The sequence below is a fragment of the Perognathus longimembris genome, chromosome 12 (genome assembly GCF_023159225.1).
Source record: "Perognathus longimembris pacificus isolate PPM17 chromosome 12, ASM2315922v1, whole genome shotgun sequence".
In the NCBI taxonomy this organism is placed as follows: Eukaryota; Metazoa; Chordata; class Mammalia; order Rodentia; family Heteromyidae; genus Perognathus; species Perognathus longimembris.
The window spans coordinates 26,879,810-26,895,072 of record NC_063172.1 but is presented as its reverse complement, the minus strand read 5'-3'; the positions used below and the strand labels follow the sequence as shown (position 1 = coordinate 26,895,072).

Below are 15,263 nucleotides of genomic sequence, written 5' to 3'. Positions count from 1 at the left end.
CCCTAAAGAGGAGACACATGGATTTTTCTGAGTTCTGTGTGTGTGTGTGCTGGTCCTGGGGCTTGAATCCAGGCCAGCCGCTGTCCTTAAGCTTCTTTTGATCAAGGGTAGCCCTCTACCATTTGAACCACATAACGACTTCCAGCTATTTCTGAGTAGTTTGTTGGAAATGAGTGTCTCACAAGCTGGGCACTGGTGGCTCACACCTGTAATCAGGTACTCAGGAAGCTGAGATATGAGGATCATGGTTCAAAACCAGCCCTGTCAGGAAAGTCCGTGAGACTCTTATTTCCAATTAACCACAAGAAAAACCAGAAGTGGCACTACGGCTCAAAGTGGTAGAGCACTAGCCTTGAGCTGAAGAGCTCAGGGACAGTGCTTAGGCCTAGAGTTCAAGCTCCATGACTGACTTAAAAAAAAAAACCACAAAACAAAACCAAAAAAGCATCTCACAGCTGGGTACCTGTGGCTTAAGCCTGTAATCCTAGCTACTCAGGAGGCTGAGATCTGACAATGGCGGTTCAAAGCAAGTCAGCCAGAGTAGGAGTCTGTGAGACTATTATCTCCAATAAACTACCAAAAAAAGCCTGAAGTGGTACTGAGGCTGAAGTGGTAGAACACTGGTCTTGAGCCAAAGAAGCTCAAGGACAGTGCCCAGGCCTAGAGTTCAAGCCCCAGAATTGGGGAGGGAGGGAGAGAGGGAGGGGAGGAGGTCAGTCTGTCAGTCTCATAGTCTTTTCTGCTTCAGCTAGCTTCAAACCACTATGTCAGAGCTTAGCTTCCTGAGTAGCTAGGATTATAGGCATGAGCCACCAGCGCCCAACACAGTATTATTATGAAGACACTTTTTCCAAATTTGGTTGAAATCATCCATAAACATACCACCTTACTGGTATCAATTTGAAATGTCTAAGAGAAAAACCACTAGAAATATTAAAATAAAATACAAAATACTTGAAATAAAAAGCTTATTCTTTACTGTGGCATGTCTGCCTAAAAGATCAAACTTATTCTTATTTCTACCTTAGACTCTAGTAATGACTATGTCAACCAAACTCCACCTCAAAATAATCCTCAAGCCAAACTGGAAGAAAACACTGGACATGTTAAAAGTACAAGAGATAATGGAAAGAGAATGGAGTTAATCTGACTAAATTATAACGTGTACAAACTGTGTGAATTACAATGGTGGAATCCTTTGTAATGTTAATATGTAAAATAAATAAATAACAAAAAGTAAAGTAAAACAAGCAAGTGCTAAAGGAAGCAGGGAGGGTGGCCAACAGAAGGTGAATACTTTATAATGCATATATGAAGGGATGAGGGGAGATGAGGGAGAGAGATAAAAGAGGTGACTTTGAATGGGGTATGGAAATGTCACAATGAAAACTCCCTTGCAAAACTAATAAATGCTACGTAATAAAAAAAAAACAACAAAATAACTGTCAGTGTTCTACTTTAATATCCATACAAACCAGCTGGTTAAATAATGCAGATTCTGATTCAGGTTGATGGGTGGGATTTGCATTCCTCATCCAAGACTATAATGCATGCCAAGCAAAAGTACACCCACAAAAGAAAAATCACTGTTCAGGACTAAAAGAATTGATGTAGTACAGTTTTATGCTGTAGTTGTGATTCAAAAAATGCCACTTGCTCAAATATACACAGGTAAGAGGATAGCATAGGGCATAATATGAAAGCCTCCCCTCAGGGTTTCTAGGTCATAGAACTTTCAAGAAATTCTGTTTAAATTGTTTTTTTTTTCTTCTTTTTACACTTTATAAATGTGAGTTTAAACTTTGAGTTAAGCATCAAATGCATTTTAAAGATTTGTTCTGACCTAACACTAAGGAAATACTCAATTGATACTCTCAATTTTCCTGAAAATCTCTAATGCTATTCCCTCAACCCACAAAGTCTCTAGCCAACTGAAAAACAACTAAGTTTCAACACAATAAAACAAATTATAAGTTTCTATGCAATGCATTAAAAAAAAAAATCAGTAAACCAGGGCTGGGAATATATCAGCCTAGTGTAAAAGTGCTCGCCTCCTATACATGAAGCCCTGGGTTCGATTCTTCAGCACCACATATATAGAAAAAACCAGAAGTGGTGCTGTGGTTCAAGTGGTTGAGTGCTATCTTTAGCAAAAAGCCAGGAACAGTGCTCAGGCCCAGAGTTCAAGCCCCAGGACTGGCAAAAAACAAAACAAAACAAAAATCAGTAAACCACAAAACCTCGCAACACAAAGTAGCTTATTGATGAATTACATTTTACACAATTCTGAAGTCAATCCATCAAGTACTAAAAAACTGTCCTTGAAAATCCTGTTTGGACATGGCTTATTGGGAGGCACAGAAAGGATTTTTCAGCATGTTGTCTAAAAACAACCAGGACTTTCTTTCCACCAGTATCATTTTATGAAAAGAAATATAAACTCCTAAAAATCACATTTAGGCTGGGGCAAGATGTTCATAACTAGGGAAAAAAAAACTACGACTTATCTTTCTTATCTCATTCCTATGTACAGCTTCACTGAGTGAAATGACAGCAGATTTTTTTGCACTATTAAGATTGTCTTTGTGGCTGAGTGATGTAGTTGCAGTAGTGGAGCAATCTCTAGAAGCAATCACGTTGTTTACTTTTTTCCAGATCGAGTCCCAATACTTGTAACAACTATATTACATCTTAAATAAAAGACACTCTCCGACTATTGAAACCAATACCAGTACAATTTCCTAAAATTTATACTGTAAAGTGCACTAAAATATTGGCATTTATTAGGTATTTAAGATATGGTAAATTACAAATGACCTATCCAATAGTAACCAATGCACAAAACAGTCAAGTCTAAAGCTTGTAACAAACAAGATTCTATCTTAAAATGTTTTTTATTTTTTGCAGTCCTTAGGTCTAAATTCAGGGCCTTGTATTTGTCAGGCAGGTACTCTACCATTTAAACCACATCTTCAGGCTGAAGACTATTTCAGAGGTGTAAAGACATAAGTATACAATTTCAAGTTTTGAAAAGCACTATCAACAACACTGAATTTTGTTCTTTCAATTTTATTAAGATCATGTCAAATGTGAAGATACTTACATGGACAAGTTAGGAGATGGAACCCCCCTATCATCAGCTAGGTTCCCAAGGTGGCTCAGCGTTGAAGTCGAACTGCTCTCTATACAGCACTTCTCCTAGGCCCTCTGGGTAGTTGTATACTTGGTCAGAAAGTTCGCCCTAAAAGGAAATCAAAGTAGACAATTCTATGCTTAAAAAATTAGGCTGTGATTTACTTAGGTTGACATAAAGATGAACTTAAAACAAGTTTTAGTAGAAATAGTATTTTCTTTTGTCCATCTTGAAATGTTGGGGGAGGAGGGGAAGCTGACTCCATCTTGATTATTAGGTCAGCCTGACCCCAAAATTCTGCTTCTGTAAATGGCTTGCTCAACTTGTTTATTTGCTCTATCCCCTATGTCAACCTCCTACATCTGTGCCATGCTTACTTAACTTGTTTGTTGCTTGCTCTACCCCCTGCGTTAACTCCCTACATCTGTGCCATGCTTTTACCTTTATAAACCCCAATTTGAGGACTGCACGGGGATACAATGTCAGCGCCTAAGTCGGCACTGTGTCCCTGGCCGGTCTGTCTGCTTTTCACAGTCACTGTGCTAGCTCGAGTCTGCACTGTGTCCCTGGCCTGTGGGCTGGCTTTTCACTGTAGCAGTTTCAGCTCCTGAGTCTGTGCTACATCCCTGGCTAGTAAGTTCGCTTTTTGCTTCCCCAATAAACCCATCTTTTTGCTTGAGACTGTCTTGAGTGGTGGACTCTTGGAGGGACGGGGAATCCCCTCCCACCAACCCTGTAACACAAGAGTTTACTACTACTAAAGTACCAATTACCCCCTACCTCCCATTTCCTTTTTAATGTAGGTAACATTTCTAATTGTTATGCTGATCTGTCATCTTATCAAGTTGCTTTATCTATATACAATTATGGGTTTCCAGCTTTCACCTAACTCTATTTTGCCATCTAAAACTAAAATTTAACTGACTAAAATTTGAAACTTTCTAGGTAACCTCACCAACTTAGTATACATACAAAATATTTTTAGTGGAAGATTAAAATGCTTAGTGTACTAAGTAAAAGCAAATAAATACTTAATAACCCAGCATTATCTTGGAGTATGAACTACCCAGAATATCCCTTTTACTCAAGTCCTAATTCTGCCTTGCTTAAAACACAAATTCCTACTATAACACTAAAAAAAAGTTCTAGGATTTAGCTATACCTACATACATTTCTGTTTTTAATTAAATGATTTGCTGTTTTTTTTTGCCAGTCCTTGGCTTTCAACTCAGGGCCTGAGCACTATCCCTGGCTTCCTTTTGCTAAAGGCTAGCTAGCACTCTACCACATGAGCCACAGTGCCACTTCTAGCCATCTTCTATATATGTGGGAATCGAACTTAGGGCTTCATGTATACGAGGCAAGCACTCTTGCCACTAGGCCATATTCCCAGCCCCAAATGATTTGCTTTCCAGTACTATAACCAGAGAGTATTTGCTAAAATTATGAGTGGTGAGAAAGATAAAACTAGAAATAATAAGGGAAAGAGTAGGATTCAAAAGCACTCTTAGACCTGTATCCTGTATTACCTCAACCAGAACCAATGGCACCACCCTTGAGGTTAAGGGAAGTAAAATGTTTATCTAGGAGGAGAAACAGACCACACCTAAAGAAGCTCAAGAATAATGAAAAGAAACTTTTAACAATCCAGGTGTTTGTGGCTCACACATAAGATCCTACTCAGGAGGCTGAGAGCTGAGAATCCAGATTTCAAAACCAATCTGGCGGGCTGGGGATATGGCCTAGTGGCAAGAGAGCTTGCCTCCCATACATGAAGCCCTAGGTTCGATTCCCCAGCACCACATATACAGAAAACGGCCAGAAGGGGCACTGTGGCTCAAGTGGCAGATTGCTAGCCTTGAGCAAAAAGAAAGCCAGGGACAGTGATCAGGCCCTGAGTCCAAGGCCCAGGACTGGCCAAAAAAAGAAACCAATCTGGCCAGACAAATCCCAAATCCATAAGATTCTTTTCTCCAGTTAATCAGCAAAAGGCTCGAAGTAGGTTCAAAGTAGAGCACCAGGCATGAATGAATATAAATATATTCACATTCCCACACAAGGCTACTTGTGTGCTGTGTGCACTCACACAAAGAGTAACAATGTTCAATAACTACTATGATCCTAAGCTTCCAAATAATGTACTACTCTATAAACACTAATACTTCCCATACCTAGCTCATTTAAGAAACAAACAAAAGACTACTTGTACTGGGGACAATTCATTCTCAATTATCCTAAGTAGGATAATTATCCTGCTCTAAAGTTTTGCTGCTTTAAATAACCCAAGATCTGGTGTTGTTAAACATTAAGGGAGTTAAACTTTAGACATTCAAGAATATTTTAAAGTGAAGATATTCATTCTTAAAAGTATTAAGGTTCGCCCCAAATGAATGTCATAGCGATACTAACAGGAGTAGAGTGAGACAGCCACTTACATAAAGGATAGATGGAAGGTTTACCTTTTTTTCTGGTCCAGGGATTTGAACCCTGGTCCTGGGTGCTGTCTTCAGGCTCCTTTTGCTCAAAGCTAGCACTCTAGCACTTAAGCCACTTTAGGCTTGTTCTGTGATTAATTACTGGGAGAAAAGAGTTTCTCAAAGACTTTCCAGCCTTGGCTGGCTGACTTTGAACCAGGATCCTCAGATGAGCAGCTGGGATTACAGACATGAGCCTCGGGCACCTAGGGATGTTTATCTTTAAATAAAAACATGAAGGCTGGCACCAGTGGCTCACATATGTGATCCTATCTACTCAGGAAGCTGAGTTCTAAGGATGGGTGTTCAAAGCCAGCCAGACAAGAAAAATCCATGAGACTCTTATCTCTGTGGCTCAAGTAGTAGAGCACACTGGCCTTGAGCAAAAAGGCTGAGACAGCTCCCACACCAGACCCAGAGTTCAAGCCCAGGACAATCAAAAAAAGAGGGGGAGAGACAAGTATGAAGATGAAATTGAAAAGTGGATTAGATAAATTACTCTCATTTAGAATGGTTTGGGTAAATCACCTGGATTAGCTACAATAGTACAACAAAGTTCCTTCATATAATCACTTCAAGAGAATAAATGAGAGAACTGGACTGAAAGTGTTGATTACTAGTCATACACAAGAAACTTAGTCACGCTTGACAGTAACTAAAATTTATCTTTTGTTTTAACACACAGTCTTTACCAATTATTCTAATGTTGTTCCATGATATTCTTTCTAAAAATTTAAAACTTCAATCTAGTAATTAGAACTCAATTGAAGGGTATTCTACTAGATACCCAGGCAATTACTTCTAAGACTGTGAAGGTCATGCAAAGCAAGGAAAGACTGGGAAATTGACACAAGCCAGAGAAGGCTGTGGGAGACTTTACTACTAAGTACAATGTGAGCACCATGGATCAAATTCTGGAATAATAAAAGGATAATAAAGAGAAATTGGTAAAATTCAAAATATTAGTGAGATGCCAGTAATATCATCCAGGTTAAATATGCTTTCACAGAATCACAATATTCTAAACTAAAGTTCATTTAAAAAAATTCATACAGTGGACTACTAATTCAGCACTAATCCTATTGATAAATGCAGTATTATAAAGATCTATTCTGGGGCTGGGGATATGGCCTAGTGGCAAGAGAGCTTGCCTCGTATACATGAGGCCCTGGGTTCGATTCCCCAGCACCACATATACAGAAAACAGCCAGAAGTGGCGCTGTGGCTCAAGTGGTAGAGTGCTAGCCTTGAGCAAAAAGAAGCCAGGGACAGTGCTCAGGCCCTGAGTCCAAGCCCCAGGACCGGCCAAAAAAAAAAAAAAAAAAAAGATCTATTCCATTTATAAGGAAATTGTAAAATAATTGTTTACAAAACAATCAGAAAAGTAGTCTGTGGAACTAGGAGATAGTAATGACCATGAGAGAGTTATCTGGGGTGCTAGTAATAATATCTTTTTTTTTTGCCAGTCCTGGGGCTTGAACTCAGGGCCTGTTTTTTTTTTTTTTTTGCTAAGGCTAGCACTCTACCACTTGAGTCACAGTGCCACTTCTGGCCTTTTCTATATAAGTGGTGCTAATGAATCGAACCTAGGGCTTCATGTATACAAGGCAAGCACTCTACCAATAGACCATATTCCCAGCCTCAATGATCAATATCTTGATAGAGGTTTAGGTTACACAGCTGTTGGTTTTGTTTTGTCTGTTCTACCTTTTTGGACAGGGTCTTGCTATACTATACTAGCCCAGCCTGGCTTCCAACTCTCTCCTGCCTCACCTTCTCAGTGCAAGGATTGGACAACAGAAAGTTTGTATTTTTGTCAAGACCCATTCAAAGTGGTATACTTAAGATTTGTAATATAAATTTGATTTCTAATTTAAAAAATTGTAAACAGAGAATTTTAATGATGCATACAAAAGTGAAGCACTGAGATACCTCAAATTTACACATGAAACAGTAAGATGATACATAAGGAAAATGCAGACAAGCCGTGTATTTGATTTCTTACATAGTAAAAGCTCTGGGGAGACTGACACTGATTTCACTTATTTTAGCACCTATGATCATAATTTAAGCAGTTAATCTTTCCTACTCTCGCCTTGGGCTTGTTTTCATATTAGCATCTTCATATTATCGTATGTATAAAAATTAAGACACCATGAAAGAGTGATTATAATCAAAGTACATTATATGCATGTATGAAAATATCCCCTACAATGTACAATTGTGTGTGTGTGTGAAAGAGACAGAAGACAAATAAGAGATAGACAACCTTTCCTTTATCACACTGAGGGAAGGAGCTCCCTTCAGTGCCCTAAGATTCTCAGCCTAGCTGGGATTCAATGGTGAATCTCGAGCAGGACGCAGAGCTACACGTATCCACCGAGAGAAGCTACCACAAAATCCAGTTAAATCTGCTGAAACATCATGGGGTTGGGAACTGGGTCTCCTCGACTGTTTCCTAAGCCAGTAGTTTATTTAGTCTAAGAACACCCGTCCAGGATAAACACACGGCTTCAGGATTAAAAGTGGTCACCCCCATTAACTGTTGACAACCAAGGCAGTACTTGATAAGTAAGCCACTCTGGCCCACCCTGCTCCCTCTTTAGGCCCAAGAATCTCGGTACGGACCAGAAAACGAAGCCGTGGTGACTAATCCTCAGACTTCAAGAGGTGACTGAGGTGAGTGAAGGCGACTAGGCCCAATCAGGAGCGCCTCAGGGGCGGAGCACCAGCCCCGAGGCTTCCAGAAGGGGCCAAAGGCCTCCGACTCGCTACTTGACACAGGGGCTTCCCCCGCCGCCTGGCCCCTAGTGAGGTCAACTTTCCTCCGCCAGAGGGGGACCGCGCTCCCCGCTGCCCCAAGAATCCGGCTTCCTCCCAGCTGTCACCCGAGGCCGGCGCGAGGTCCGCCCCGCTCCATTCATACCAAGCGCACCCACAGCTGCAGCCCGTCTCGCAGCGTGCCCGCCCGCCCGTTCCCGTGCCCGAAGCGGCAGCGCCGCGCGTGCCGGCGCTGCGAGACCCCTAGCCCTTCGGGGCTTACGGCCGGGCCCCTACCCTAGAAACAGCAATGCACCACGGGAGAGGGGTGGGGGCCGCACGCCGCCAGGCGAGGCGAAGACCCCTCCCCGCCCTCGGCGACCAGACCCCGGCGCGCGCCCCAGCCGCTGGGCCGACACCACGGCGGCTCGGGCTCCGCTGAGCCCACGCCTGGAGGCCCCGAGGTGCTGCCCGCCTCCCCAGCCCCATCGCCCGAGGCACCGACAGGCGCCACACACGCCGCCGGCCGCCATGTTCGAGGCGGCCGGCCGCGGCGGGGAGCTCCGAGGACGGCGCGGCCCAGCGGAGGCTCCCGGCCGTCCCAGACCAGCCCCTCCCGCGCCCCTCAGCCGGGTACTCACGTGAGATAACGGCCCAAAGAGTCGGGTAAAGCGTCTTCTCTTTTTCGGCGGAATTTTTAAAGAGGGATGTGGTTACCTTGAGCAGAAATACCCAAGGCGGCCTGGGCCATAGGCTGCGGGGACGACGTGGGAGGAAAAGCGCGGCACCGACACCAGCTGAGCAACAGTGGCGGCGGCGGCCGAAGAGAAATGGAGCTACGTGAAGGGGAGAAAGGCGCGGGCTGGGCGGGAAGAGGATTCGGCCTCGTAACACCGCAGAGCAGCAGAGCGAGAAGGGATGAGAAGAGGCAGAGAAACCGAAAAGGGCGGAAGGAAAAAGGGAAACGTTAGAACCGAGAGACGAGCCAGAGAGTGTGGGAAGGCGGCGCCTGAGATGCCAGTATTTATAGTAAGGGGGCGTGTCCTGGTGACGTCACAGCCGGCCCGGCCGCCGCGCGAGCGGGGCGGGGCCCGCGGCCGCTCCGGGAGATGGGAGGGGCGGAAGAGGAAGGAGCATTGCGCGGCGGGCTGGGTGGGGAGGTGAGTGGGGAGGTGAGGGGGGAGGGTTGGGGCCGGCCCAGCCCAGCCTCGCAGGTGCGGGCCAGCGGCTGGCTCCGCTCCCCAGTAATCCTCAGTCGGACGGAGGGCAAACGGTCCATGGCGCGGACCTGGGCGAGGGGGAGGGATGGCTTCTGCGCTGCGGCGCGGCTCGCGCCCGCGCCCCCGAAGCACCAGCGCTGCACGCCTACGGCGGACCAAGCTTTCTGTGAGCTGGGCACCGCTCGATCCGCTGCCGTCGCCGCGCTGATGACGGCCGCGGGCCCGGGGACACCTGTTCGGCAGGGGAGGGCCGTGGCGTCTCCGCCGGATTTTCTCCTGGAGCTCCCTCGGCTTTGGGAGGACCGGGTGGACTGTGCCTGGGAACTGCTGTTCCCGGGCGAGGTACAACCCCAGAGAGGTTGCAGCGCTCCTTTATGCGTAAAGTGAACTCCTAGTGGCCTGGAAGGACCGATCCGGTGTTCATCTGGCTACAGAGGCTGGTACCGCCTTAGAAGGCCCTCAGGATTCCTATATGGTAAAACAGGATTTTTTTTTTTTAAGGAATGGCGATTTTATATCTTTTTAAAAAGCGCTGCTGTCATCTGACCCATTCCTGTTGGTGCAGGACCAGTATTCACCATGTGTCACTTTCCTAGTCATTTTAGTTTTTCTACTCCATAGCAAACTTACACCAGCTTGTCCAAGGTGGTGACCTGGGAGTGTTTATTTTCATCATATATAATACACATCTTATATACCCAAGATACACAGTATATAATGTATACGTTATAAACATAGATATATATGATATGTAGTATATATATCTTAAATAAGCAATCAGAGATCCATTCCTCTTTGACTAATGCTTTGCAACTCAGATTAAGCAGCACAAGTGGAATTACTATTATGATTATTACTATTATTATTATTAATCTTGACACAGGGCTTCAGTCCAAGTTGACTGGAACTCCATATCTGAGCCAGGCTGGCCTGGAGCTTTGCCATCCTCCTGCCTGGCAGCCTCCCTAGGGCTGAGATTACAGGAATGTAACACAGACCTAGCTAAAGGTAGGTGTTTTTTTTGGTTTGTTTGTTTTTTATTGTTTTTTTTAAGATTACTCTTTCATCAGTGGATGGGATTGAAAGAAAGTAGATGGCTTGGTAGAAACAGTGAGGCAGAGTCTTAGAGCAATTTAAAAAGTGCAAGGTTTTCAGAAAGCATAGTGGGGGGAAAAGCATAGAAAGACCAATTACTGTTGACTATTCAAGGGAGATGAGACAGTGCCAAGTGATTTGGGGCTGTTAAGCTTACCAAGGAAGAATTCTGGAACCATGAACAGAAGTAGAAATGTCCAGTTGGGAGCTTCTTCATCTGAGCAATTGATGAAACCCAGGTACACTCCCCATCCCCCTCCCAGGAGATGGGAGATGTAGGCCTTTGTGTGAGTTTGGGAGCCTTTCTGGCAGACATGATAGTTAAGGAATGGTTGAACTGTATAGGGGGAAAAAAAAAGAATGTAAGCACAGTACCTAGAGAAATGAGAGGGTAAGAGGCGGCAGAGAAGACCAAGAGGACTGACAAATGTAGTAAAGAAGTCAAATAATGCAAATAGTTCAAAGAATCAGCAAACAAGATTGTCATATCCTTCACACAAGATGAAAAGGGGGTTTTGATTTTAACAAATGATAAATGTCATGGGTAAACTCCAATCCTAGGTAATTTTGGGGCTTTTAAGCTGAGGTTATTAGGAAAAGTGATGGCATGATTTTCATGTTAGAAAAAGGGGAGAATATGGAGTTGGAAAGAGAAAAGAGTCTAAGTTTTGGTAAATACATTTGAGAAGCAATTGTGGTCATTCAGGGAGAATGATAAAGGCCAGAAAAGAAGTTGTCTGTGGCCACTAAGCAATTTCAGTGGAGTAGAAGGAATGAGGTGGTAGAGGTCAAGAGAGGAGCAGAGAAATGAAGTCAGGAATGTTGATCTCCCTTCAAGTGGAGGGCACTGGACTGGGGCCTAAATCTAACATCCTTTACACCATGAAGCAGTTTAGCAACTTAATGAGTATTATTTTCGTGTATTCAAAAGGAAAGAATAATGCTAGCTTTTAATGAATACAATAGAACCTTGAAGCCTGTACTACACTGAAATAGACAACATAGTAATAACTTTAAGAGAGTGATAGCTACCTAATGAGAACAGCATATTTAATTATGTTTGAGGTTTGGGGTTTTGGTTATTTTGCCAAGTCAGGTTACTCATACACAAATACATAGCTACTGCCAGCAAAAATATTATCATTAAAATAGAGCCCAAAGATTAAATGATATAATAGCACTCACCTTTAGCTCATCCTTGTTCATTCTGAACTATTTGCTTTTATGCCAATAGATATAAAAGACTAAATTAATTAAATTATTGATAAAGTAAGTCATTCAGAAATAACAGATAAACTTGAAATCAACATCCTCTAATAGAAATTATATATAGTCATGCATATAAATGTGGCAAATGAACTGATAGTATAGAAATCATTTTAATGGTAGATGCGTTTTCAGTGTTTCTGCTAAAAAGCTTTTCCAACACAGTGCAACAGTGTTAGGTGGTGAGGCCTAGCGGGAGGTCATTAGGTCATGAGGGCAGAGTGTATGGATGAATGCCATTGTGGCGGGAGGGAGTTCCTTACAAAAAGGCAAGTTTAGTCTGCACCTCTGACCCTCTTGTTCTCTTGGCCTCTCTTTGCCCTTCCATCATGAGATGACAGGGCAAGAATGTCCTTATCAGATCATAACCCCTCCGTGTTGGTCTTCCAGACTCCAGAACCGTGAGCTAATACATTTCTTTTTCTCTATGTGTGTGCACATGCATGTGCATGCTGGTACTGGGGCGTGAACTCAGAGCTTTCATGCTGCTTAGCTTAACTCAAAGATGCTGTTCTACCACTTGAACCCTATCTTTACTTCCAACTTTTTGCTGCTTAATCAGAGATAAGAGTCTCAAGGAGTTTTCTATCTTGGCAGTCTTCAGACTGCTGATCCTTGGATCTCTGCCTATGAGTACAATAAACTCCTGTTTATTATAAATTATACAACCTGTGTTACTCTGTTGTAACACAAAACAGATGGACTTAAACAATTGAATTTTTTTATTTTTGGCGCTGGTATTGGGGCATAACTTCAGGACCTGGCTCTCTTGCTTTGCTTTTTCTTTGTTCAGGGCTGGCACTCTTATCATTTAAGCCACATCACCCCTTCCAGCTTTTTGCTGGTTAATTGAAGATAAGGGTCTCACAGACTTTCCTGCCCAGGCTGGCTTTGAACTACCATCTTCAGATCTCAGCTTCCTGAGTAGCTAGGATTACAAGCCTGAGCCACTGGCACCTGGGAAACAATGGAAATGCTTAAAGAGGGCTTAGTGTGAATTTTTATTGCTAAAATAATCTCCTAGAGTACTAATGTAGAAAACTAAAATATTTGTTTTAAATAGTTTGTATTTTGAAACATGATGAGGGCTTGGGGTATAACTCAGTGTTAGTATGCTTGCCTAGCCATGTGACAAACCCTGGGTCTGATTGCCATTAGCACCCCCCCAAACAAAACAAAACAGCAAACAAAAACTATGACATTTATTGTTATCACATTTGGTGGTATGTGGTAATGTCTCAAAAAGAAACCTAACTCAATTGTCAATAGGTTGGTGCTATAGTATTAAACAGACCTAGTAAAAACAGGCCAAATATAGAGTTCCTATTACATACTATAGTCTCTGAACTGAATAGGTATAAGGAATGTAACAGAAACTCCTTTATTAGCTGTATATGTTTTATAAGCACAATTCTTTTACCTGGGATTTTTTAACTTCACTAAAAATAGCATTATGTTTAATTTTTTTCACAAATTGTCAAGCCAAAACAATAGGATTATATGGCATTCTAGTCTAGAAGTGTACTGTATTCTAGCATGGGCCCACACCTATGACCCAAATCTTTTTTTTTTTTTTCATTTTGTTTTGTGCTGATCCTCGGGCTTAAAGTTAGGGTCTGTCCTTGAGCTTTTTTGCTCTACCACTCTACCACTGGAGCCATAGCTCCACTTCTGGCTGTTTTTGGTGGTTCATTGGAGATAAGAGTCTCACAACCTTTCCTGCTAGCTCAAGCTGACTTCTGACCATGATCTTCAGATCTCAGTCTTCTGAATAGCTGGATTATAGATGTGAACCACCAGCACTCTGCCAAATCTTTGTCCATAGGTTAATTTAACCTATAGAATGTGATATAAGCCCAGATTCAAGTTCAAGTGTAAGGGGGAAAAGCACTGCGTATGTTAGCATTTTAACTGTTCTGTGTGACCCTGCACAGGTTCTGTGATAAACCATAAGCAACACACTGACGTCTTTTGTTGCTTCAAGAAACAACAAATTACTCACTGTGCATTTAAAAGGACTGATTTAGAAACCTACGTAAGAGGCCAAAGCAGCAATCTGGTTTTACAAATTAACTGGAACTTACATGGCTAGAATCATCAATGACTTGACCTATAAGTTTGCTCTCTATGTCTTAGGTCTCTTACGTATTCCTTGGAAGTCAGGACATCTTAGAAATTTAATTTCATTTGTACTTTGCTACTAGACATTGTCTGATAAGTATATTGTTTATTGGACAGTACAATATATACCCTGATAGGTTTATAACACTCTTATCTCAAAACAGCTACTTGGAAGATAGCCAAAAATTTTTGGCTGAGTGTTTAGAAAACAGGATCTCTGAAGTCATCTGCTTGAATTGTGGTTCTATATTGTTTAATAAATAAGCTAGCATGCATGGGTCACATGAGCTAATTCTGCCTCCTAAATGATTATTAATAACAGTAACTGCAGGCTGACAGTTTATTTAGTTAGACCTAAAAATTTCTTTATCATTTAATTTGAAGTTTAGCAAGTTCTCGTATAAACATATCAATCTGGAGTTAGGGGCATGGCTTAAGCAGTGGAGTGTCTGTGTAGCAAGTTCAACCTTTATTTCAACCCTAGTACCACAAAAAAAACCCCACCAAGATAACCACATTTATATTAGTCAAAATTTGCTTTTAGGGGCTGGGAATATGGCCTAGTGGCAAGAGTGCTTGCCTTGTATACATGAAGCCCTGGGTTCGATTCCTCAGCACCACGTATATAGAAAATGGCCAGAAGTGGTACTGTGGCTCAAGTGGCAGAGTGCTAGCCTTGAGCAAAAAGAAGCCAGGGACAGTGCTCAGGCCCTGAGTCCAAGGCCCGGAACTGGCCACACACATACACACACACACACACACACACACACACACACACACATTGCTTTTATTTGATTTTAAATAGAGGGAGAAAAAAATGCAATGAAAGTGATAAATCCTTGGTTCTTGGAATCAAGCATGATGATATACACTGGGAATTCTAGCACGAGGAAGGCTGAAGAATAAAAGTTATAGATTCAAGGCCAAACTGGACTATACAATTAAATAAAATCTTAAGATTAAGAACATAATTAATATAGTTAAATATAATGTTCATAGCATCAATTAAGAACATAACAATTAATTAACACAAATAAATTGTCCTTTATCAAAATAGAGGAGCCAGAAACTGTGGCTCATGTCTGTAACCTTAGCTACTGATGAAGCTGAGATCTGAGGATGGAGGTTTGAAGCCAGTCCAGGCAGGAAAGTCCACGAAACCTTTATCTCCAATTAACTACCAAAATAAGCTGG

At 42.4% G+C, this 15,263-nt stretch overlaps 1 protein-coding gene across 4 annotated transcripts in view; it reads right to left on the bottom strand.

The window, feature by feature from the left end:
- The window catches only part of Azin1 (antizyme inhibitor 1), a 33,296-nt gene extending 23,933 nt beyond the window's left edge, over positions 1-9,363 (bottom strand). For 3 of the 4 annotated variants that reach the window (XM_048358498.1, XM_048358497.1, XM_048358499.1), the window contains exons 1-2: positions 9,009-9,352; positions 3,104-3,241 (exon numbers count right to left, since the gene is read on the bottom strand). The gene's annotated coding sequence lies outside the window, so the exon portion shown is untranslated. Of the gene's footprint in view, positions 1-3,103; positions 3,242-9,008 lie in introns of all 4 variants that reach the window. The other variant, XM_048358496.1, reaches the window with a different exon arrangement.
- Positions 9,364-15,263: the final 5,900 nt, after the last annotated feature.